At 40.1% G+C, this 27,312-nt stretch overlaps 1 protein-coding gene across 2 annotated transcripts in view; it reads left to right on the top strand.

The window, feature by feature from the left end:
- FAM222B (family with sequence similarity 222 member B) overlaps positions 1-27,312 on the top strand; it is a 91,480-nt gene that overhangs the window by 43,950 nt on the left and 20,218 nt on the right. The gene's annotated exons all lie outside the window — the stretch shown is intronic.

Raw genomic sequence — 27,312 nt, 5'->3', positions numbered from 1 at the left:
TATCATTTTTGTCCTTTCTTTGTTTTTGGCTATATGGTTTTATGTGTATATTTCTGTGTATTTTCTGATTCTCACCTACCTCACTTTTTGTTGATATTGCACAACCCTCCTTCATTGATATACTAATATGTCAGTGGTGGGTCCTCCCTTGGCATTCATGCTGTATGCCCAACACGCAGTAGGCTCCCAGTACCGTAATTGGCGACAGTTGCTGGACCACACTGCTGGAGGGAGGGATCTAATGCTGGAACTGAAGAGAATGCTGGCAGTTATACTAGCGTGTCTTATACTTCAGCTCTCCTACAGCATTATAGCAGTGGTCCAGCCATCAGTATGGGAAACTATTGAATTGACCAAATGGAGGGTGTTCTAGAGGGTGATTCTCACAGATTATACTGGAGGAAACTCCTCTAACATGTGTAGAGTGTGAGTGTACAGTAATCGTATTTCGGGTCCATTTATATCTGTGGTAATTTTCATCTAGTTTTAATTATTTTTTTTCATGCATGAAATCAATGTGTGTGGTCCAGACAATGAACACAGAAAATCATGTCTTGAATATGTTTACTTTTCATTTTTATTCAAGTTGGCGCATGAGAAATAAGGTGTGTTGCGTTCTAAAAATTTAAACCTGGCATTACCATTGGTGGGACCATCACCATTGACTCTCATATTTTATTATTTTTAATTCAATTTCATGTATTATTTGAAAAGTGCAACAAAGTGGATAGGTGTATACAAATTGTATAATTTGTATACAAAAGTTGCCATGCTCGAGTTTTTATCACCTGCTCTTTTGTAGACTTTAACTGCTACAGAAGATCTTTTTTTTTTTTTTTTTTATCATGAACATTTTTTTTTTATCTTTAATAATTTTTACATTTTTCAAATTTAGATTAGTCTAATCCGCTACAGATGGAAATGATCACCGGCTGTGCCCTGCGGTAAGGGCAAGTTGCACTGCTGGGATTTTGCAGACTTACAGCAGAAACATCTTCTTTCTCACCTAGTCTTCGGTGTCTCTGTGACATTCTTACAAAAGCAATAAAAAAAAAAAAAAAAGAGCTAAGTACTTCATTTTTATTTCCTCACAAAATGGCGTTATTCCCATTTCTGGCATCTTAGACCTACTGATCCTTATTTCTTTGGTAAGAGAGGTGCAACTTTTGCTGATCAATAGTAATGATGAATGTACGGAACTAATTAGGTGATGGATTGATTTGGGGGGAAATGTTCCCTCATCCTTTATTGAAGGTATTCTGTTTTCTACTAGAGTACCAGAATACATTATTTTTCTCAATCACTTGAACTCCAAGAGGTAAATGTATCAAGCTGAGAGTTTTCCGGTGGGTTTGAAAAACCAATCAGATTCTAGCTATCATTAATTTAGTACATTCTACAAACTGATAGCTAGAATCTGATTGGTTGCTATAGGCAACATCTCCACTTTTCAAACCCGCAATAAAACTCTCAGCTTGGTACATTTACCCCCAAGCATGTCAAGGAAACTTTCTATCTACTACATAATTCATTGGATAAACTTTCCATACCTAGGCAGATCTGGATGCTTGCCCGAGTGCCGAGTGATCGATTCTGTGTCCAATTTGGCTACCCTATGGATGACGCACTGGGTGAATCTGTTTGTCAGGTACCGAGTTGGAGCAATCTAATCGCATAAGCATCAGTTAGTGTAGTAGACTGATATACACACACGCTGCCATACCCAGGCAGATATTAGTTGGGTCTGCCGGTCGTGTTTGTGGTCAGTTTGTTATAAAAGAATCTTTACTGCTGAATTAGAACATTCATATTCTCCTGCTGAAAGATTACTATAACTCCCTATATATACCATCATAATAAGATTGCAAATGACACAGCAATGGTGTTAAGGCAAAACGCATTCAATTTCCTGATTAATTTGATGAAACAGATAAATCATTGTAAAGAGAAATTTTGGAATGAGATATTAAGTTTCCACTTTATTCATAATTATCTGATTTCAAAGTCATTTTTGATGAATCTCTCTGATCTGTGCGTACATATACTGCAGTAATTTGATGTAGAGCTTATAATTACATGCTGAAGTGCAGCTTATCTAGTAATATTCATTGCAGCTGACATGAGTCATCTGGAAGCACAGCGAGCAGCCATTCTGTGACTGACACCTGTCACTCTCTATTAATACTTATGCTATTTATCTTTTTATCAGTCTCATCTCTTCCTGCTCACTTTTTAAATGGCTTTCTCTTCAATTGAGAGGAAGGAGATGCAGGGGAGGGCTGGCAGATTTCAGCTCGAGGGGCAAGACTTGACTCAGAAGCCTTTTTGAAAGGAAAAAAATACAGCTGGCCCAGTGACAAGGCCCAAGGTAGCCCAATATGGGACCGGTCCGGGGGGTATATGCCACCTTGCACCCCAGCCCAGCCTGCCCCTGAGGAGATGGATTTAGAGGTCTTGCTCATACAGAATGATGGCCCCTACCATTGCAGCTTTAGGTTGGTAAAGGGTTGGGCAGGTTCAAACAAGTACATAACATTTTCTTGATGAAACAACAATTTGAAATAGTTGCCAAAAATGTAATAAAATGCAAGGGTCACGAAGGGTGAGTATTCACGGCAGAAACGTGAGATGCGTTTCATGAGATAAAGGATATAGCCAGTTTTTCAGGGATAAAATGGTCCCTTTGGAAAAAGGGATGTGATTTGTAATTAAGTTGGGCCTGTTTCCTCTATGTTATGCTGCTGCTGTATCATTCTGATGTACTAACCTCTGAAAGTGCTGTAACTATGTAATGGGAATTTCAAATGTAATTGTTGGTGGACTGAAGAGAGGGCCGTGGTATACCTCAGTGGGGCACAACCCAATATTCCACTAGCCGCTATTTTTTAATACCTCTTTTTTTATAATTTCTCCTTTCCTTTTTAAGGCCCTCTCTCAATTCAGTTCACTTTTGTAGCTTTCTAATAGAAATATTGAGAGATGAATTTATAATCATAATTATCGTAGAGTTTTTTCATGACGGGGTTACGAAGTCTGTCTGCAGAAGTCACCTTTTAGTAGACTGCCATTCTCGATGTCTCTGTCCTGTACTTCCCTTAACCTCCTATCAGAATCCTCTTATCAGTCTTCTTAATGTGTGATAATTATCTCACAATACAATAGTTTCAGGCATGTGTTATGAAGACATTGGTAAGGAGGGGGATGGGGCACATACTTTCCTCTGTATAAAGCAAACAAAGATTACGAGATTAGATGCCCCTGTCTGGCCACTGCAGAGTAAAAGGGAATTTGGAGCATAATGTGAGATCAGTAATGTTTAGAAGAGAATAGAAACAGTACAAGTGATGTAGACACAGCGATAGTACCGATCACACATTAGACTTCTTTTGGAGCTGCCTTTGGGATGCTTCTTGTGTTCAGGGGGGGAGGGTTGACCAATCATGTCAGAGAACCTCAACCGATGAAGGTTTTAGACTAATCACTGCAAAACAGGAGCATGCGTGTATCTAAATAATTATTATTATTATTATTATTATTATTATTATTATTATTTTACTGCTCTGTAGGGGAGGTAGTCTCATTTTTGAGGGTTTTATTTGTTTTTTTTTTGTGCATATAAACAACTTTTCCTAATGACAACGCACTGTTCTGTTGAATGCTATGATTGATTTCTTTGCACAACCATTTATGTGTCTGTTTCCAAGCAAAAATGAATGTGTAAAAGGGTCTCTGGGCAGGGGGCTGCTTACAAATAAATAACTTCACAACTGGACAATCCCCCAAGCAAATGTACATTAAGCACCTAAATGGATGGACCTAGTTCTATATATTACAGTAGTTCTATCCCATTAATTAGCTCACAGCTAATCTCTCACAACCAGCATTAAACCGCAGAACAATCAAATAAAAGAATAAACATCACCAAGTATTCGTGGGTGGAAACATCCAAATCACGTAATTGCCCCTGCGTCAGGTGCCACTTTACAGTAAACTGGGTTGAGGACCTTTCTGGGGACAGTCAGTTTTAAACCCACATTTATATTACTGTACAATCATCATCATCACATCACCATTTATTTATATAGCGCCACTGATTCTGCAGCGCTGTACAGAGAACCCACTCACATCAGTCCCTGCCCCATTGGAGCTTACAGTCTAAATTCCCTAACACAGACAGAGAGCAAGAGACTAGGGTAAATTTTTTATAGCAGCCAATCAACCTACTAGTATGTTTTTGGAGTGTGGGAGGAAACCGGAGCACCCAGAGGAAACCCACACAAGCAAAAAAATTGATTATTAAGTTAATATATTAAGGGCAATATCCAATAATCAGTGGAGTTCTTATAATGCACATTCAGAGCGGCTGCTTGTTAATGGGTAACTTTCATGACGTCACTATACATGTTTAATGCGCCATACTTAATGGGGCCCTGTCTCTACTTAGAGTAAGGTGAATTTTAATTTTTACAAGCTTTGTTCTTTTACCAACCATTGACATTTAGCTGTCACTCATTTTTTCTGTTAAGAAGTCTTAAGTTTCTAGGCTCAGACAGTCATCATGTGGCCAGTTGTGGTAGTAGATATGCTTTGACAGGGCATGCTGGGACTTCTAGTGCCACAACCACTGGAAAGCCTCATGCTGCCTAACTATTCTAGGCTATAGGGCAGTTGGGATAACATGTTTTCCAGACAACAGGAGTGCTGTCACGTTTACATGTTTCTCTATTGTATGCTTAGTGGTTATGCTGACATTGGCAGTTCATGGTTCATGAACTCTGGGTTTGCTGTATCTATGCGTTTGTCCAGAGGCTGGTAGGGAATTCTGGGACTTGTTGTTCCACAACAGCTGGAGCGCTACAGGTTGCTTATTCTTGTCCTGTCTACAGAGAAGCCAGGATATAGTTTTTCTAGAAATGTTTAATGCTGTCACTTTTATGAATTCCTCTTTTGTATGATAAGTGATTATGCTGAAACTGGCAGTTCATGATCTCTTGGGTTGTTATGTCTGCTCATGTGTTTTTTATTTGTCTCAGGGAAATAGTCATCTAAGCTCTTATGTCTTGGCATGCAGAGCTGGGAATTAGCTAAGCTGCATGCTGTCATGTGGCAGATTTAACCGCAAGAGTCAGCTCTTGTTTGTCCGCAAATTATCAGGAGCAGTTTCATAGGCAAGAGAAGGCTCCTTGCCAGTGACTGTTTCATTCAAATTAGAGCTTCAGTTCAATTATGTCCAATTAACTTTTATTGCACATAGCAGCGATAATTACTTCCAAAAATTGACTTGCCTGTGGTTATCCCAGGGCTAAAATATTAGCTTGATGGGTTTTAATAATGTGAAATGACGAAATAGTTGCTCTCTCAATGTGTTGTATATTCTCTCCCAGCCTCTACCATTATATACGGCTGTAACTCTAAACCATTGATCTTTCTGCAGCCAAACGTCTATTGAGTTAAAAAACGAGTTGTGAATGCTGTCAGCTCGTGACTTGTGTGTGAGGATTAGATATCGGATATAGCATTTTAGTCTGCTAAAGATTACTCTGAAAACATTAGTAGTTGCTACTTTTCACCATATGTTCTAATGTAAGTGAGAAAACCTGAAGTTTGTGTATACTGCAGCAGAAGAGCTAAAATCCAAAATATTACCGTGTTCCGTAATCGGTCACAGAATACAAGAGGTGGGGTGTCCTTCCTCTTTAAGTATCCCTCTGTGAGTAATAAAATATTTGGGGGTACTTTTCTTACTCTGCAGGAGGGTTGATGGAGAGGAGGAGGCGCTGGGACCGTTCATTGCTCGAGGCTGGGTTGGAATTAGGATGGACGCGTTGAACAATTGCAATGCATATCTCAAATCCAAGTATGACTGGCTGTAAAGGACGTCCCCTGTACATTAACACTGATTGTCCGCTGTTCGGTACACTACGTATATACTTCCATTTTGTCAGTTCTTACTGTACTATGGATATCTGACAAAGCACTAATGTAATGTAGATAGAATAAATAGTTTTCAGTGCAGAGAGACAAACTGAGAATTCACAAAACCATAGCGGAGGGGTGCGGTTGTCCACACAATATCACAGGAGGCATGGCAGCACATGGTAAATACATTGCTTCACTGGGCCCAAACACTGGAAACCTCTCAGAGGACCGGGCAAGATGGAAGGAACTGTGGCAGCTGGTGATGCAGACAAATAGACTTACAGTGTATAGATAGAGTGAGGAGTGACGGTTTTGATACCCAGGTCATGGTGCGATACCCAGGTCATGGTGCGCTAGTAGAGAGCTGCCTGTTGTAGGTGAAGGGAAACCAGACACATTAATGTCTATATTTTAAATCCCTTACCAAATATGTCTGATACCGCTCAAGTTGTTCTAGAAAATACATGAAAAATCAGATGTCAATATACCCCGCTAAAGCTGATTGCACAGAACTGCATGCTCCAAGACGATATCATTAGACATTGCGCACCGATGGTATACTACTCTTAGACCTCAGCCAAGACATTAAAAACATACTTGCACACTCTCCCGCAATGTCTGGGAGACTCACATATTTCGGGGAGTCCTTCCAGAGAAGCAGACACCCTCCTGGATCCTGGACGGATGTAGGGCCTGTTCCCGCAGTGCAATGCTGCAAATCACAACAGGGTGTAAGGTTATGGTGACGCAGTGGAGACCACCCCCACACTCTCCACCTGACCTAGAGATCCCAGAGGGGAGAATCTACAACTAAATATACAAATATAATGCAAATATGCGCTTATGAAAAAACAACAACTTATACAATAGTGATATTTTTGTAAATAAAGTCCATTAAAGAACATTTATCTCTTAAAGTGATCTTAATCCCCTCTTGGAAAGTGTGTGATCTTAATCTACTCTTATCCTGATTTCACATGTTAAAAAAATATGTAAAACAAAACAAGTTGCTAAGTATGATTCAGAATCACCGGAGCGTCAAAATCCTACATGAAAGTGCTGGAGGGTGCAGCACTAACAGCACAAGCTGTTGTTGGGCTCAGACAATGCACAGAGTAAGCAGAGGGGACAGAGAGACACAGAGAGAGAAATCACAGAAACTGCAGAAATGGGGGACCCAAACCTTCCGATGACCCATGCACAAAGACTGCACATGGACGTTTTGCTATGATATACATGAGTGCGTGTGGACACTACAGATATAACTAAGCAATGTCCAGTGGTGCATTAGGGGCAGGTGTGGTACTGATGTGCTGTACCGATGTGGTACTGATGCGCTGTACCAAAAACATACAGGTAGGTTAATTGGCTGCTATCAAAATTGACACTAGTCTCTCCCTGTCTGTCTTTCTCTCTGTCTGTCTGTGTGGGAGTGTGTGTCTATATTAGGGAATTTAGACTGTAAGCTCCAGTGGGGCAGGGACTGATGTGAATGGGTTTTCTGTACAGCGCTGAGGAATTAGTGGCGCTATATAAATAAATGATGATGATGATGTGGTACTGATGCGCTCTACCGATGTGGAACCGATGCGCTCTACCGATGTGGAACCGATGCGCTCTACCGATGCGCTCTACCGATGCGGTACCGATGTGGAACCGATGCGCTCTACCGATGTGCTCTACCGATGTGGAACCGATGCGCTCTACCGATGTGGTACCGATGCGCTCTACCGATGTGGTACCGATGCGCTCTACCGATGTGGAACCGATGCGCTCTACCGATGTGGAACCGATGCGCTCTACCGATGTGGTACCGATGCGCTCTACCGATGTGGTACCGATGCGCTCTACCGATGTGGTACCGATGCGCTCTACCGATGACATTAGGAGCAGGTAGGCACTGCTGTGATGAGAAGCACAATGAGAACATTGCATACATAGAGGCAGTTGAAAATAAGAGAAATAAAGACAGAGAATAGTGTGTGTAATAAAAAGTGGTTAAACAGCAAATTGCATGAATTGTGAAGCTTGACCCACGTACATAAGTAAGCTGCATATCCCAGCACTCTTATAAACAAGTTCTACAAGGGGAATACACTCTTCATAAAACAGAACAACCAAAATGATTAAGATACAGTTGTGAGATCCTCCAAATTATAGGCACCTGAATATTGAAGTGCACATACATGTAATGGAGAGGCACCAAAACACTATGGTAAAGACACAACCCCCAGAAATTCTAGGTGTTGCTGCTTGCAAGAAACTCAGCCTGGTAAAATGATTAAGAACCATTGATGGGACTGAACACATATGTACGATTGCGTACATATTTAAAAAGGCAGCATCCCTAACAAATTACTAGCATGATATTTTAGCAGTATTTGATGAATTATTGGATCAGAAGATCATTGCGGATAGATTCACATCCAATCTAAGGGTGGATACACACTGTAGAAAACTTCTCTTGATGCGTCATCGTTAACGATTTTACCAACGACTGAAACAAAAATAAATAAAGCCCCAATCTGCATGCCGATTCCTGTGTACACTCTATACACATTGTACACGAGTTACCTTTAGATCTGTGCTGTTCATCTGTCATAAGCTTCGGCTGAAAAGACCGTAACTCTGCTCTGCCGGTAGTGAGCGCATACACACTGCAGAATTGAAACGACATTGTTTCATCATTGAACAACATTTTTAGTCCAGTTTAAAAATCAAGTGAAACAATACGATGTACTTTGGAACAATAATCATTCATCGTTGGAATGTTGACACTAATGAGATATTGGGCCAAACAGTCGTTTATCGTGTGATTGGCAAGATAATCAGCTGACAAACCTGTAGTGTACCCAGCCTAAATCGGTTTATAACTTCACTCAGTACACTATCTCCCTCTACTAAGCCCAGGATATGTCAAACCAGTGCGTTTTACATACAATTGGTTGTATTTACCAGTTGTTAGGTCTAATAATGCTTAAAATTGACAATATTTGTCTGTAAAGTGGCGATAATTAATTTAGATGTTTATGGTAGTTTCTATAAGGTGCCATTTCAGTTGCTTTATCGGGCAGCAGAATTATTTGGCACGGTTCATCTACATACATTGTGGGGCAGCACGGTGACTAAGTGGTTAGCACTTCTGCCTCACAGCACTGGGGCCATAAGTTCAATTCCCGACCATGGTCTTATCTGTGAGGAGTTTGTATGTTCTTCCCGTGTTTGCGTTGGTTTCCTCCCACACTCCAAAAACATACTGGCAGGTTAATTGGCTGCTAACAAATTGACCATAGTCTGTGTGTGTGTGTCTGTGTGAGTATGTTAGGGATTTTAGACTGTAAGCTCCAATGGGGCAGGGACTGATGTGAGTGAGTTCTCTGTACAGCACTGCGGAATTAGTGGCGCTATATAAATAAATGGTGATGATGATGATATATTATTATCTTTAGGTTAACGTTGAGAAAGTGTTAGTGCTAAAGTCCCGCCAATCTCCATTTTGAGTGTTGCTAAATCATTGCTACTCCCTGCATTCTCTGTTGGTTAATATAGTCAATCTCTGTGACATTTTACTGTTCCAAGGTGAATACCCTCCAGCAGTTCCTGGCTCATTAAAGTGCAACACACAGTAATTTATTGTGACCAAGTCAGATGCTGATTGCAGACTGTATTCTTCTCATTGCCAGTTGTTCATATTTGTTTTATAATAAGAGTAGGATATTTAGAGGTCACTTGTTTTGGTAATCCACAAATAGGCTTAGTCATGTTGCTCCTGCTACCATAAAAATGATAATGCCACAAAGCCACCCCTTCATGCCAACTGATTCTAACACTCAATAAGGAGTTTGGCACAGTGACCTCCTCAAACCTTACCCCAACTCCACAGCACCCCTCCACTCTTACCCACTCAAGTACCCCTCCTGGGGGAAAACAGGATTCCCATTTGCCCTTCCTATAACAGAGGTCTGATACAACATGATTATATGCCATATTAAATAGATCTCTGAGCTAATTGAAATCAAACTGTTAAATTTTCTATGAGTAAGATTGAATTAAAAAAATAAATAAATTATAATATGAGCTTTTTTAACTGAGATGTCTAGTTGTTGTTTTGGCGTAATATATGTTTACTAAGGGTTAAAGAAAGAAATGCACAATCATATAACCGAGTCATCTGAAGGTAGAAAACCCAATTTAATCCATGTTTTGAATATGAAATACCATCTGATATTACATTTCCTGCAGTTTCAGTATTTAAACATGACATACTAAACCAGAAAACTCTTACCAACTAATAAGAACGTTTGTTTCTAAAATAGTCCAGCTTGTCAACAACTACTTTTAGCATAATCTGCTGCACCGTGTAAGCTTTCAGAATATACTTTTGAGCTATAAAGATGTTTTTGGTTTTTTTTTTTACTTTTTTTTTCTTTACATATTTAAGAAAAGTTTTCTACCTTCAATATAGCCAACACATTCTTAACAGTTTTTAATTGTAAAACAGTGATATAAAATAAGTTGATTGGAAACCAGTAATACTATATATTACTGCCAACTAAAATGAATTAATTATATTTTAATATTATTTTGCGCAAGTACCTAATTTCATAACCTTTCTATTTTAATAAAATGTACTTAACTTGTAGCCAAGAGTAAAGTAATTAAAAGGGAAATATATTATTCATTTTAAAATGAACAACGGGTTCTGAAGTTTAAATGATGTACGGGGAATGGGATCTAGTAAAGATTGATTTTGTTCAAAATAACCATTGTTTGCCAGCAAAAAATGTGAATTCATAATCTAGTAAATAACCGTTTTATTCTTCAATCAAGTTAACCGTAGGTATTTTGTTCTTTTTTTTTTCCCCACCACTTCAACAGAGGTTTGATTAGTCTCTATTGATTTGGGTTCAAAGCACCTCCTTTGTTCATTTAGTGGCAGCAATGCCAGTGGGTATGGTTGTCGCTTTTTTTTTTATTATTTAACCCACCCACCTTGGATTACAATGGATCAACAAATAGAGACAATATTTGTAAATTGTATCCAATTTGATGGGGACTGTTTGTGAACAGCAATTATCAAACCATTCCAAATATTACTGCCTGGGCTTTAACTGGGTCACTCCATTACATTTCTGCCTTCTTTATCTTCTTGTGTTTAAGCCATTCCAGCGTGGCTTTGGCTGTGTGCTCTTGGTCATTGTCTTGAAGATAAATGTTCTGCCAAGTCCTAGGTCTATTGTAGAATACAGTGGGTTTGTCTATACCACTGACAGGCAACCTGAGACACTTCAGTGGCCGCACAGGCAGCCCTCTAACCTTCAGATGGGCCACACATTACTCTTCATCTCCGTAATAAGTTACAACAATACATTTAATTAAAGAAACAGCTGTATGTGATAACATATCAGCAGCCATTTAAACCAGTGTTACAGGCTTTAGCAAACAAATCTGTCAATGAAGCAGGAAGGACTGTGGGCCTCAGGTGAGCGCACGGAGGGCCGCCTGTTGCCCATCACAGGACTATGCCCTCCTCTGACAGTTTTGCCCCCTGTTTTCCTGAACCATAGAGGCACCCCATATCATTATGCTTCTGCCACCATGCTTCACAGTAGCGTGTTCTTGAAATGACCTGCAGTGTTAAACTTTCTCCAAACACAGCGCCTAGTGTTAGGCCAACATGTTCAATATTTATATTTCATGGGAAACGTGTTTTCAACAATTCTTTTTCCCACCCACTCGCAAAGATGAGATTGGTGAAGTGCCCGGGCTGTTGTCCCATGGAGAGTTTCTCCTATCTTTACCCTTGGTGGTCTCCCCAACCAGTGCCCTATCCTCTCTTCCTCTCTTTTGCTGGGCTTGACCTTGCTTTGGGGGAAAGTATTTGATGTCTTATTGCTTTTCCCTTTTTTTATTATGATGAAGCACTTGTTTGCAAATGCACTAAGCTGTGGTACATGTAGGTTTGTAGTTCTTTGTAAAAGAATGGAACCACTTTAAGTGTACATAGGTGAATGAATATTGTGTCCTCTGAAAACGATTGCACCAGAGTGTTTGATGTACCTTCACAAATTGTTTTATATTTGTAAATAATTGAGAAAGCTTTTGCAGTTGTTTTTATTTAACATTACAGTATTGTGTGCTGATCAGTGAGTGGTAAGAATTCCTGAATAATCCACTTTTCTATGATGTAACAAAGTTAAATGTGAGAAATGAGGGAGGAAAACTGTTCATAGCCTCTGAATTTTACAAATAAGATACCGTATTTTGTATGACCTTTGTTTGCAATTAGATTTATGTGTGGAAATAAGTAATAAGGAGGAATAAGGAATAAGTCATTCAGAGCTGGGAAAGATAAATTGTTTAGAGAACACGGTGTAAAATATCCAAACAGTAGTAATATCCTTAATAGGATAGTCTGTATCTTTTTACCCATGTATGCAGCACTCCCATTCAACAAGTGCTACAGACTAGTCATGTGACAGATGGTGGGTGTGGCTCATAGTCTGTATGGAGCGTGTGACTTTGTAGTCTGTGCAGGCATTGGTGAATTTAAATAATGAATTGTTGGCACTGGGTGATACTCAAGCCCTGGTTCCCTGGTCCACATGCTTTTATCACAGCCGATCACCAAATAAAACACAGAGTTCTTTACTGGACCATATTATTATTATTATCGTTTACTTGTTAGGCACCACAAGAGTTCCGTAGCGCCGTACACAGCACATACAGTAGACTAAACAGGGAGAAACATTACAAACAGTAAACAAAATATACCAGAACTTCAGAGACTCCAGGCAGGTTAATACAGTAACGACGGAGCAAAAGAACAGGTATGGACTGAGTAGGGAAGAGGGCCCTGCTCAAATGAGCTTACATCCTAAGGGAGGGTAGACAGAACTCAGGCACAAAGGGAGCCAGTTGAGGTAAGTGGGGAGAAAACAGGGGGGCAGGGAGGGGAGAACAGGCGGAGGAGATGAGGGGGTTAGGTGGAAGTTTGGTAGGCTTTGAGGAACAGGTGAGTTTTAAGTACCCGTTTGAAGGAGCACAGATTGGGAGAGAGACGGATGGAGCGAGGGAGGTTGTTCCAGAGAAGGGGGGCTGCACGGGAGAAGTCTTGGATTCTGGAGTGGGAAGAGGTGATCAGAGCGAAGGAGAGGCGTATGTTACATACATATTAATTTGACTTAACACCTAACTTAAAGTGTGTTAATTGGAATAAAAGGCAAGCACCTCACTTTGACACAAATATGATCTTGAAAAGTGGTTTAAAGTGTCTGATTGCAGAAGCTCTGGGCACGTTTTGGCTCCTGCCTACGAATGGCCCCTATTGTAGTCTGCCACTTTATGGAGGCTTTCAGCAGCTTTCTTTTCACTTCAATTTCATCCCGGCTATGTAAGCAAAATGACAGCTGCCAATCACGTTTTACATTACATAAATGCACAGGATAAGGCTGTAGAATGTTTGTATTTGACTGTTTAGGCAAAACATTTTACTCTGATATTACAGTGTGTAACTGGGTATATTTTTGGTCATATTTTAGAAACAAGTGTTGACTTTTTCATTCTATTTTTTAGTGGCAAAATTCCACATTACCAGAGGAGGTTGGTATTTGAAAGGTTAATGCACTTCCTAAATGTTAACCTGCACTTTTTCCAACTCAAACTATTTGCTTATAACAATACATTAAAAAATCTTAACATATAAGACCACATGTTAAAATATTTTCTGTTCAGTATAAATGGAAGTATTTCATGTCAGTCTCATGAATTTTTAGTTTTTTATGCCGAGCAATTTTACATGCAATCGATGTTCCGATCGCTCGGTCCATGGACTGCATGCACACTAGTCTTGTTTAGGACGATAAAGGGAAGAGCGGACGTCCCTTTAGCGACTTTTTACAGCCTTGTTGTCGTGAGCAATGACTGTAATTTCGTACTGTTGTGGATCGGTCGGAAGTTTATACACACTACACAGCGGAAACGAGATTGGAACGAAAATATTAAACGGTACGACCAACCAAATGAGGCGACAATCGTCCATTTGGGCAGACTTTCGTCCATCGTGTCACTGCACACACTGACCCGATTTTTGAACGAGCGGTCGTATGTCGGCTGTTTGAGCCGATTATTGGACGAAAACAGTGTAGTGTGTACCCAGCTTAACAGAACAGTATGAAACATGTCTGACAGCTCAAAAAGTGCATGTTGTTTCCCCTATGCCACAAACTGAAGAAAAGCATATATTTGACATTATCCTTGATGCTTGTGGTGATATTACAATAGGCTTGTATAACTTGTTGATGATGCATTCAGGTAGCTTAGTGTTTAGCATTTCTGCCTCACAGCAATGGGGTGATGTGTTTGATCCTCAACCATGACCTTATCTGTGCGGAGTTTGTATGTTCTCCCCGTGTTTGCGTGGCTTTCCTCCCACATTCCAAAAACATATTGATAGGTTAATTGGCTGCTATCAAATTGACCCTAGTGTGTGTGTGTGTGTGTGTGTGTGTCTATATAAATAAATGATGATGATGTGAATGAGGCTCTACTGCTCCCCACCAAGAGCAGTAAAATGCTTATGTCCTACAAAAAAAAAAAAAAAGCCTGATTTCTTGGTAAAACTGAAAACCAGCTGTCCTGGTATTATAACTTGTATATGTTACAGTTCTACAAAAGGGTGTAATCACTTCCCATTTGCAGCAGCCCTCGGGGCCGTGAGCTAAAATGTGGGTTAAGATTACAGTATTAACAGTTATACAATTAGTGCCGCGTTATTCCTGCACTAACGTGGCCGAATTGAATCGTCCCCATTATTTCTACTTTTTTTTTTTTTTTACTTTTTTTTTTCTAGTGTTATAAAAAGCAACATAAAATAAATAAAAGTACATCCACCACTATTCTTTGTATTCACAAGTGGGATGATGAGGTTACTTGGGTGTGTGGATTACTGGAGGTGGGGCTTAGTGCTAAGGTGCCATAAAATTTAATTTATGGGTGATTTTTCAGATATTTTATTTAGTAAAATGCATTTTTTGTTTACTGAATATCCATCATCACCACACACTGGAGGCAGCCATCTTGTTGATTCGACTAATATTCAACCTTTCAGAGAACAACTTTTTCAATACTTGTCTCTTCTGAGTAAACACTGCTTTACTTTCCCACAGCACAACATACTACTTGCTGGGCATAGGCTTGGCAGACAATTTCCATTCCTGAAGCAATTAAGAAGAGAATACAATTTGTATTACAGTAGACTGTAAAAGGGTATTTTGAAATGCTTTCCAATTAAATGGTGTTGTGATGCCTTCTGTAAAAAAAACTCTTTGTAGTTTAAATGCTGGGATCATTTTATTTTATGACCCAGGATGATTTAAAGAGCATCCCCTCAAATCTCCCCGTGAAACAATGGTTGTACATTGTTGTCTAACTGCCTAGGAGAAAGTAGTGATGTCACAATATACAGGGCTGCCAAGAGGAATTCAGGGCCCCGATACAACAAATTCATGGGGCCCCCCTCATAGGCGGCGCAAAATTTTTCGGGGTTGTGGTCGTGCATTTGGGGGCGTGGCAAATTCGCCATTGGGACGTGGCTAACACATCAAAATCACTCGGCTCTCAATTCGCACGAGCGTCACATATGTCCAAGCACTCCTGGCTTTCAGGACCTCTAGCACCAAAGTGTAGTATAGAAAAAATGCAGTGTGTACACAAAGAGTTCAGTCTTGGCCTCCACCTTACATTGGGCACAACACTCACCAAAAATTGACATTGTCCCTACTAGAATCACAACATTTCACATACTGTCCTGCTCTCTCCTACCTGTTCGTCTCACTTTCACCACCTGTTGCTGCATGTTTCTTTAGTTGCGGTTTGTCTGGATCCTGGAATGCTGGGGACCCTATTTGGAAAAAAATAGCTACATTTAGATAATTCCAAACAACCCTGGCGTTAAATCAATACCATCCACGATTAATAATTAGGCCTTCCTCCAGCTCCAATATTACAATAATGTGCCCCTTCATCATCACCATGCCTTATGATCACACTGCGCCCTCCATGCTGCTTTTGCCCCCTTCATCTGGCTCCCCTTCATCACACTATACTATGCTGCTCCCCCCCCCTTTTTCAATCCCACTGTGCCATGCCTCCCCCCCTTTTAACCCCACTGTGCCATGCTGCCCACCATTTTTAAACCCCACTGTGCCATGCTGACCCCTGTTTTTTAACCCCACTGTGCAATGCTGCCCCATTTTTAACCCCTCTGTGCCCCCCCTCATTTTTTAACCCCTGTCATGCTGCCCCCCATCATTTTTTAACTTCTCTGTCATGCTGCCCCTCTCCCCGTTTTTAAACCCTCTATGCCCCCCCTCACTTTTTTAACCCCTGTCATGCTGCCCCCTCCCTCATTTTTTAACTTCTCTGTCATGCTGCCCCACCCCCGTTTTTTAACCCCTCTATGCCCCCCCTCGTTTTTTAACCCCTGCCATGCTGCCCCTCCCTCATTTTTAAACTTCTCTGTCATGCTACCCCCCCCCCCCCCCCCCGTTTTTAACCCCTTTATGCCCCCCTCGTTTTTTAACACCAGTCATGCTGCCTCCCCGTTTTTTAACTCCTCCGTGCCCCCCCTCGTTTTCCTCCCTGCACTTACCTTTTCTTCTTTCTTGGTCTTCTCTGTTGCTCTGTGCTCCATTGCTCCAGACTGACTGCTGGGCATGACATGATGACATCACACCCGGCATTCAGACAGTCTGAATGGAGCACAGAGCAGCAGAGAGGAGGGATGCCGGCTCCGCGAACAGGTGAGTATGGTTTGTTTTTTTTTTTGTTTTTTTAAACTAGCCTGCTCCCCCCCCACCAATGACCGAGCCCCCCCTGCAAAAAAAAACGAGAAAAAAAAAACGTTTGCCCTGACATGCCCGGGCCCGGGTAATTAGTACCCGCTCCCCCCCCCCCCTTCTCGGCGCCCTGACAATATACTACAAACACTCCTCACTGAAAACAGATTCTGAGTCCTGAAATGCATGTGAATGCCGTCAATGTAAGGTTCCGAAGTACTGCTTATTTGGTTTCGAGATTATGGGTTTCTGTTACAAAAACTAGTCCTTTGGTCTGGAAACAGTGATTTTGTAATGTAGAGCAGCACTGTCCAAAATAGTCATGGTTTGGGCCCAATGAAAGTAAGAAAAACATGTGGGGATGGTCGGTTTCAAATTCCTAAATGTCCTACATATAAACTAGATATACATGTTAGGGCATTCCTGCCTTTATGCTGCATGAGCCCCACTGCATTACTGCCTAATGTGTACTCCTGTACCCTTTATTATTATTATTATTATTATTATTATAATTTATCATTATTTTACTCATGTAGCACCACCATATATAAATCGCAGCGCTGTACAGAGAATTTTTATCATCCTCATTTCCCACATACCACAGTCCCAATTCTCTACCGTACAAATGCAAACATGAAGGTCCATTTTTTTTTGTCAGCAGCCCATTAACCTAGCAGTATTTTTTGGGGGCTGAGAGAAATCTGAAGCACCCAGGGGAAGGGACGGAGAGAATATACAAACTCCACACAGATAGGGCCCTGGTTGGAAGTAAACCTGTGGCCACAACGCTGTGAGGCAGCAATGCTAACTACTGTGCCTCTCACCGTTCATCACAGCTCTCCTTATAAGGTGACTATAGGAGGTAGCACTCAGTTATTGTGCTTCCTCCTGTTGTCACTAGAAGAGGAACATGGCATTGAAGGTACAATGGAAGAGAGGTATGCTGCAAACTGGGGGGTAAGGTAAAAACTGCCTTTGTCTCAGGCAGCAAAATTGTCTGGGAAACAAGGTCCCCCTCATTGTAGGCATGGCCCTGTCTGCATGGATACTAGGGGATACAAAAATGTTTTGAAGGGCTGCATCAACCTGTTTGCCAGTAGCAGAGCCCTCCCTTAAGTTGGATGCAGACATGGGGGTCTAGCCGGTCAGACTGATCACTGAACTACCAGGACTGTTGTAAACTTAAACATAAAATGAATAGATTGGTCATTTGGTGATCTGGGGGTAAATGTTTTAAGCTGAGAGTTTTCTGGCAGGTTTTAAAAACCAATCAGATTTTAGCTATCATTTATTTAGTACATTCTACAAAATGATAGCTTGAATCTGATTGGTTGCTATAGGCAACATCTCCACTATTCAAACTCTCAGCTTGATACATTTATCCCCTGGTCTACTTATGACAAAGATCATCACAAGGGGTCTGATTCATTAAGGATCTTAACTTGAGAAACTTCTTATTTCAGTCTCCTGGACAAAACCATGTTACAATGCAAGGGGTGCAAATTAGTATACTTGATAGCTTATTTGTACACTGAAAAGTTTAAAGTTGATATTTGTGTGCTACATGAAAAAACAGTCAGTATTCAACTTATGTAAAAACAGAAAACTAATTTGCACCCCTTGCATTGTAACATGGTTTTGTCCAGGAGACTGAAATAAGAAGTTTCTCAAGTTAAGATCCTTAATGAATCAGGCCCAAGATCATCAGCAAATCAAGTTATTTGTTCTGCTCGACCAAATTTGTTGTAACATCCTTTCTTTCCACCAGTACACACCACTTGCTGGATGGATGCTGGGAGAATTGTGCCCTTGCACTATTCTAGTAAAATCTATGACCCATTCAGCACTGTTTCTGCACAAATACTGAGCATGTTATAATTTTACATCTTTACTTGTATGATGCTGCCTGTATACAAGTACTTTACATATTCACCTTGACAGATGGACTTCTGGATTATGCATGTCCGTGTTTTTACAAAGTTCTTTTCCCTTTAGGGTTTGGGGTTTATGGAACAAAAGTTTAACTTTTACTGTTTTTTATATTGCAGCAATGTTTTTCTTTCCTTATGGTACCTTTTTTCTTGTACAAGAATCTAATTTATTTTACTTGCATTGTCGAAATATCTAGTATGCGTGATTACTGCTCGCTATGACAGCCCGGAGCTTGTTGCCTATCGCTTTACTTACCAATTTTTTTTTGTTAGAGACGCGTCTGTAAAAATCTATTGAGAACAGAGCGTAGAACAGCAGATCCTCTTTTTGATCTTGCAAATAATTGGAACAAACTTATGTTCTGCTTACCTGATGTCTCAGGATAATTAGCCTCTGAACATTTTGAATGAAATTTTCAATTCCCATCAATGTGAGAAATTTCCACATAGCTGTAGCCGGTACAAGAATTTTCTGCCGTTAAATCTGTTTTTTACAGTTTGTGTTTTTCTTATTATTATTTGTTGTTTTTTTTGCTAATTCCTGTCCTTTTGTTAAACTTCAAGTGAACCTCTTGACTCCACACATTGGAGGCAGCCATTTTGTGGGTTGAATCAATATTCAGCCTGTCCATTCAGTATGAACCAGGGACACCACTGAAGCACAAAGCGATTCTGTGATTCTTGATGGCTAGTGAATTGGTAGACTGAATTCATCTGATTTTCTCCATTTTAGGTGCTTTGAAAATATGCTATGTTTATGAGCAGAAGTCACAGGACTATTTCTATGAACTGTAAAACCAGAACATAAGTTTTCTGCACACAAAAAGTATTCACTTGTGCTCTCATATCGCTTGTTCTGCCAAATTAATATTAAATACCCTTCTCTGCCAAATATATATTACATTTCCGCAGAGTTTAATGGAAGACTGCTTTCAGTTGCAAAATTAACAGGGAAATGGTGTAAGGCTAGCAAGATTATTTGAACTTTTAGACACCGCAGTAACTGCGTTGCTCATTAAGAAAATAAGTACAATGCATTACTAGTGCCCTAAAGTGCAGCTGTGTAATTGGACTGTATGGGAAAGCTAGAGGTCACTGTCTCTGGAATATAGAGTTCTTTTTTTGGGGGGGGGGGGGGTTATTCTATAAAAATGGTCACACCAAAAGTGAAATAAAAGTGGCTTAATGAGTCGAAATGGACATTCTTGACACAAGTTATTTTTATAGACTCTGTATACAGTTTAAGTTAACAAAAAATATGTCTATACATTATACCATGAGTTTATTGACTGAGTATATTAAAAAATCACTCTAAGGCTACATACACGCTGGTGTTAAACCCAAAAATGTAATTGCATACACATATTGTAATTGTACACGGTTCACTTGCCTTGTGTTTCTTGAACACTATGGACCTCATTTAGAGTCGGACGCAAAGTCTGTTTTAGGCGCATCCAACAAAAATACACTACCACACATGTGCAGAAAGCACCAAATCCGCCTGCATCTTGGACGCAATTAACACTTGCGACAGATTAGGAGAGAATGGGAAGAACGTGGAATTGTGAAGGCGTGACCATGTAAATACATCCTAGCCGCAGTGAGACGCAGACGCAACATACGTCAAAACAAGGCTAAAGCTGTGCGGCAGGAATTAGGTGGTGCAAGCGGTTAGCTAGCTGCAGGAACTGCTCGCAGCTCAATAGGGTATTAAGAGTGGGACGCAACTAGGGTTGTTTGCCACTGGTAATACCCTACCAAGCTGCGGCACACTACCACTCCTACACTTCTTAAACGGACTTTGCGTCTGACTCTAATTGAGGTCCTGTATGTTCAATTTGAGGTTGGCCTATGCGCATCAACCCAGTTGGACTGTGCATTGTAAAAGCAATGTGAGTAGTTTATACATGCTTGGCTTGAGCAAGATAAGAACGTCCTGTTTTTTCAGACGCATGTTTAAACACTCTTGTAAATGCACATTAAATATATATGTAAACTCAGTGTGCTTTGCGTGTGTTTTAGTTGCATTTTAACATGCCGAAAAAAAACCAACGCATCGCAAATGCTAGTGTGTACGTAGCTTGACGCATTTTTTGTAGAATATGATGCTTTCTGAGGAAAATGGAGAAAGCAAGTCCTTCTGGGGTAGAGAACTTGAGTGGTTATTCAGAACTGGAAAACTTCAGTGGAGTGAGGGATGTATTACAATGTGGGATGAATTCTTCAAATCAGTACAATTTGTTATAGTGCCTGTAATATGGAACAATTCTCCTTATGCTTTCTGATCCGTAGTTCTGACAGATTTGTGGTGGTGCTCTCACCCACAGACAAATCAGCCTCAGAACTGTCAGTGTCTGTCACATGTGAACTGCCCTGGCAGTGAAAGGGTCGGGAAGGGAGACCTGAATTGTGTTGTCAGTTGCCATTTCCAATAGGCGGATGCTGGGAAAACTTGCCTGTGGATTTCTTTCGCCTTTATTTGTATTCATGGGCTTTTGAAAGGCTTGTTTGAATTGTAAATGGTGAGGTCACAGGACGTCTTTCCTAATGTATTTCAGATAAGCTTTGAAGGTTGGAAGCCAGTATTGTGACTTTGCTACTTCTTTAAAGGCCTTTGAAAACACTGCTTATTGCAGGCTGTGAGAAATTGCAGGTCTTGCTTTATACAGCTGCAACTCAAAAGCTTTCCTTCAATAATGTAATGTAGATTACCATTTTACTTTTGATGGTGTAGAAGGCTATAGCTTGTGTGGCTTTGTCTCACAGGCACAGGTATGTAGTCGCATGTGTCAAGGTCTGATTCCAGCCTTGTATGCATAGAAGGCCGTGGTGGAACCAATTTATCTGCAAGTCTCAACAGTCTACTAATAAATGTGAAGTGGCAGGCGCAGGGGAGGTATAAATGCTCTATTCTCTCTGCACGCACAGAGTGGTACAATCAACAGGTTATTTTAATGTTTGTTTAATTTGAGTAATTTAATAGGTTTGTTTCATTCAGTATTTCTGTTTGTTGCAGTTGTGTTGTATTTGGCAGAGAATCAGTATAGGTTTTATAGTGTATTTAACTCTTTCTTTAGTAGAAACGGACATGCATTGCCATTTATAAAAACTCTGTAGCGATCTATGGAACACTTTTTACCTCTGTGATTCCCAACCAGTCTGTTAGGACACATTGTGTGTGGTAACATCATGCTGAATGTGTCACAATAAATTTATGATCAAAAGCCAGCTTATCTATAGCGCTTTATGTGCTGCCTAAGACTCCTATTTGGTGCTGAGGAACCCTAACAAGGGTGAAACAAGCTGCTTGTAGGTGGATATTCTGTATGCTGTACAAAAAAAATTGTATGCTCAAAAATAACAGTATCTGTCTGCAGTGAGTTAACATCAGGTCACCAGCCAAAGTTTTGAGTCTGGAGTCAAACAGGAGCTTTATTGTGGGGAAGCACAGCAAACCAGAGCTATGCACAAAGTTCAGGGTATATTGGCTCCTTTAGAAAACACCAGCTAGGACCAGACTGAATTTCAGCCCTTAAATAGGCCCAAGCTCCTCCCCTATGAGGAATGGGTGGGACTTCAGATATGACTGGTGATCGCTAACTGGTGATATCTGCTCCACCTTCATGTTGCTGTCATTTATCACCAGCCAGGTCCAGTCTCCCAATTCCTTGACAACTTCTCTGCCTGGCTCACATATTTCTTATTCTTTAACTGACCTATTAGATTTCAACATTCCCATAGACGGTGCTATTGTATCATCGGCCACAAAACTTATTTTAGTTACTTTTTCCATCTGCCACCCACAGTGATGGAAACACCCTCGGTCTTGTCTTCTTCTGCTTCTGCTCTCTAGTTTTTCCAACTTGGCGTTCTAGCTCTTTGATCCAGCAGCAAGCCCCTACCAGGGGGCTTCCTGCCGGATCGCCCCCCTCCTGGGTCCGCCACTGCTTGTGATATGTATCGGACTCTGTGGATATGGTGAACCCAGCTAGATAACAAGGGTAAATACGATTCACTAGAAACCAGTGACATTACTAAGGTGTAACCCACTTTGTGAATCCAGCTTTGGTGACGACGTCACTGGTTCCCAGTGAATTGATAGTAAATCTTGGTTTAGCCAACAAAATCATTGCCTACTCTGTAAGTGCTACTATCTTAGGCCTTGCCATAGTGAATCAATTTGCATTTTTGGTTTTCTAGCGTTTTTAATTTTCACACCAAAAGTTTTGGGCCAATATTGCTAATTTAGTATTAGAGTATGAAGAATTCAGTTATTTGCAATACTTGGTAAGGTATATTACTGAATCACCTCCAATAGGAAGATGCACACTAAGGTAATACGTACGCTACACACTAAATTGGTTGATAGATTCAGACAAGAACGTAGATTTGACAATAAAAGAGCCTAAGTAAAGCTGACCACAGACATATTAGCCATTGGCCTAATATTGCTGTGTGTGGCCACCATCAGAATATGTGTACTGTCATTTCTACTACACTATTTGGTCCAATATATGATCCGTTAGTGATCTGGCCACTGAGCGCTAAATGGCAAAACTCGTACAGTTTGGCGCCACCAGTTTGTGGCTAATTTAGACCTTGAACATTTTGCCCTGCTCTTTTTCGGAGCAGCATTATCGACCCATGTGTAGTCAGCTTTAAAATGTACATATATTTTTATTAAAATTGTTCAGAAAAGTGTAATGTATAAAATTACTAAAACACATTAATACAGTTACAAGTTGTTGTAATCATAGTCCCATGTTAACCTCACAATACATGTGAAATGGCTGCAGTCAAGTGTCTCTGTGTATATCTTACAGCCTGATACAAAGTAAATATAGTAGAATATTTAATCACCTACAAAGAAATTACTTACAATGACATGATACACAAGGTTAAGATGGTCCTGCCCAAATATGCTTATAATCTAAGAGGTGTGGGGAATGTTTGATACATAAGAAAGCTAAATAACAATTGTAACTGCTGTTGGGGAAAGTGCGGATTGCAGTATCAGCCACCAATAATAAAGCAATCATTTGTGACTGCCATTTCTGTGCAACTAGTGGTGATGTAGCAGGGTTGGAACAAGGAGAGACACAAATCAACCAGTTATTGTAGAAATCTTAAAACCGTTTTGCTTATGATAATAACTGTCCTTCACAAGCTATCTTAACTGAAACTCCTTCCTGTTCTAGTTCTAGAAAGGGCTTTTGCTCCCATGCAGCACAGGTACTCTTGTGGTTATCCACCACTTGGAGTAGCTGTGTGAATTGTGTTTTTCTCTAGGATTATGCTCACTGCTGGAAACAGAGCCAGGACACTTGTCCTCCATATTCTGCCGCAGCTGCTGCCGCCAGAGGGAACACCAATGAATGATGATATAACTAACTAGCATTCAACATAGTACCAACAAATTTGGTTATAAAAGTAGGCACATTGGTGGGTTGTCAGTATGTCCTAGTGGTTTCTGGGAAAAGGCAGCCTTCACCAATAGTTGTGATTGCCACAAATACAGTCATGTTCGTTTAGCAGCCAATGTATAACAACTAATTGCAGTTCTTTCAATATGCATCATAAAAATGTAAATCATTGTAACCTTTACATAGGGGTAAGGGCTCAGGTTTATATATTTTACTAAGACCTGAATCCTTATGACCACATGGACCAACCCACATTTTTTTTTTATTTATTAATTCAGGGAGAAAAATGTAATTACATATCATCATCATCATCATTTATTTATATAGCGCCACTAGTTCCGCAGCGCTGTACAGAGAACTCACCGACATCAGTTCCTGCCCCATTGGTGCTTACAGTCTAAATTCCCTAACATACACACACAGAGAGACAGACAGACACACACACAGACTATGGTCAATTTGCTAGCAATCAATTAACCTACCAGTATGTTTTTGGAATGTGGGAGGAAACCAGAGCACCCAGAGGGAACCCACGCAAACACGGGAAGAACATACAAACTCCTCACAGATAAGGCCATGGTAGGGAATTGAACTTATGACCCCAGTGCTGTAAGACAGAAGTGCTAACCACTTAGCCACCGTGCTGCCCATCATTTTACTGTAATTATTTATTTGTAACTTATTTATTTGTTATAGCTATAGTGACATGACAATGTCTTTTAAGAAAACAAAATGTGTTGGGATTCTGATGTATAAGAGGATGTGCAGGTGAAGAGGAGGAGAGAGTAGGTCACTATTTGTGGCAGGCTACTGTAGTGTACACTGAATCTGCCTTGAGTTCCAGGTTCCTTCCTGGATTATGTAACAAATATCAGAAATACAAAACTTACAAAAGGTAGAACATTGCTTTTGTAAGGCTTTATCTTTTATTAAGTAAGAGGCTGGAAAATCCAAGTTAATTTATAAATGGCTAGAAATAAACATCTGCACAAAGATCTAGTGCAAAAAGTACCCATACTATAAAATATAAGGATATCCGTAGTCACATGTTCAGTGACCCTATAAAGACGAGGTCACAGACGTCTGTTCAAAGTTCCATTAAAAGTACTCTAACAGACTTTATATTTTACAGGAAAAGTAAATTATATCTTCTGAAATTTCAGTCTAGTACAGAATACGCTGATTTTTTAGATGATCCTTATATTTACCGTAGTTATATTTTGCCTTCTCTGACAGCTCATTCAAAAAGCTCTGATGAAATGATAATTTTTCATTAATTAAGAAATATAAGAAAATGTCTTTATAGGAGTTTCTAATGAGAAATAATAATTGTACTTATTCTCTCTAGGTAAAATATACAGGCAGGGTTGATGTGCATTATTTTACTGTAAATCAACACTCCTATCTTAACCTGCATAGTAAATGAACAGAAAATGGTATCTGTACATATAATTAGTAGAGAATGTTATGGTGATCACAGAATCTATCACATTGCTTTTTTGGGGTAAAGAGAGGAGACTGGATACTAACAGGCAGACCAAGAGTTAAGAGAGCCCTGCTCACAGTCTATACAACAATACAGGTTCCACATATTGCATATTGGTTCAGCCAAGTGATCCAGTTACACAATAATGTTGGTCTGGAGGTCAGAGGGTTGTTTGAACATAGAAAGATAATGCATGTAAGTTTTATGTGTCACTGTGTAGAGGGTTGTTAATCAGGTAGAGTAGCCTGGGGGTGGGGTTAGGGAATTGATAACATTAACTGAATTTGATAAATTTGACTGCAAAGGTGAGTTTTCAGGGAATGTTTAAAAGTTTGGAGGCTACAGGAAAAGCTGGGTACACACTTCAGGAAATTACTGCAGATACGATCTCTGCAACGATTCTGCCAATGACTGAAAGCCCTGATGTGCATGCAAATTTATGTGTACACACCTACACGATTTACCTTCAGATCAGTGATCTTCATCTGTCATAACCATCTGCTGAAAAGATTGTGACGCTGCAAACTCCATGGAGATCTGGCTCCACTGCTGGTCGCGAGTACATACACACTTCCATACTTGCCCGACATCGTTCCATTGTTGATAAAGATTTTTATTCCGTTTATAAAGTCAAATCAAACAATACAATGTGCTTTGGTGCGATAAAACATGATTGTGGGACCGTACACACTATTTTGATATCGGACCCAACAGATGTTTATCGTGTTTTTGGCATGATAATTGGTTGAAAAACCTGTAGTGTTTACCCAGCTAAAGTCTTGTTGTGCAAGTGAGGGCATTCCAAACAACAGGAGGAGAAACACAGATCTTGTGCTCCCTGCTTTGTACCCTTTGCTCTCTACAAGTAAAGAGATGTATGTTGGTGCAGTAATGTTTATAGTCTTGTATGCTAGGTAGTATTTTATATTGGACTCAGTAAAATAAAGGCAACCAATGTAGGGACATACAGAGCGGAGCAGCAGTAGAGGAAAATTAGTCTAGCCACTGCATTCATTCAGTGATTTGTATCTCTAGAAACCCCCCCCCATTGGTGAAGGTATCTAATGTAAATAATTTGCTCTAATACACCACATTACTTGTTCTTATCCCCAAGGTGTTTAAATATGATTAAAGTGCATGAGTAATGAGCATCAAATGAGTTTGTAAAACATGGTGTGACATCAGAAAGTGTTCGTTGCTAGTTGCTCCAGATTGAAAGAAGTGACAGAAATTAAAAAAACAGACCTCTGTCTAAGGCTGGTTATACTATTCAACATTTCTCCTGATGCTATAGCATTATATCAGAATTGGAATGACATTGTTAAACGAGCTATATAGTCAGTTTATAAAATCAAAGCAAATGATAAGATGTGCTCTGGAATGATAATCGTTCATCGTTGTAGTGTACATATTAGTGCGATAGCCAGCCGAGCGGTCGTTTATTGTGTGATTGGCCCGATAATCGGGTGGAAAATCTGTAGTGTGTACCCAGGCTTAGATAAAGTAACCCACCTGGAGTGATTGGGGTTCTTAACACATACATCTACTACACAATGCCCAATACATGTAATACTGATTTACAATTGGGGGTAAACTGCCACAAAAAGATACATTATATAGCTATATGTTTCCTTGCTCTTTATACAATATATACAATATCACTTTGCTAAATTTTCTATTACTTCAGTCCACCTGACTACAAGGTAGTGCTAATT

Source organism: Mixophyes fleayi, chromosome 2, assembly GCF_038048845.1.
Source record: "Mixophyes fleayi isolate aMixFle1 chromosome 2, aMixFle1.hap1, whole genome shotgun sequence".
NCBI classification, from domain to species: Eukaryota; Metazoa; Chordata; class Amphibia; order Anura; family Limnodynastidae; genus Mixophyes; species Mixophyes fleayi.
Note: the sequence above shows the minus strand (reverse complement) of the source record. Positions and strands in the feature narration are given on the sequence as shown.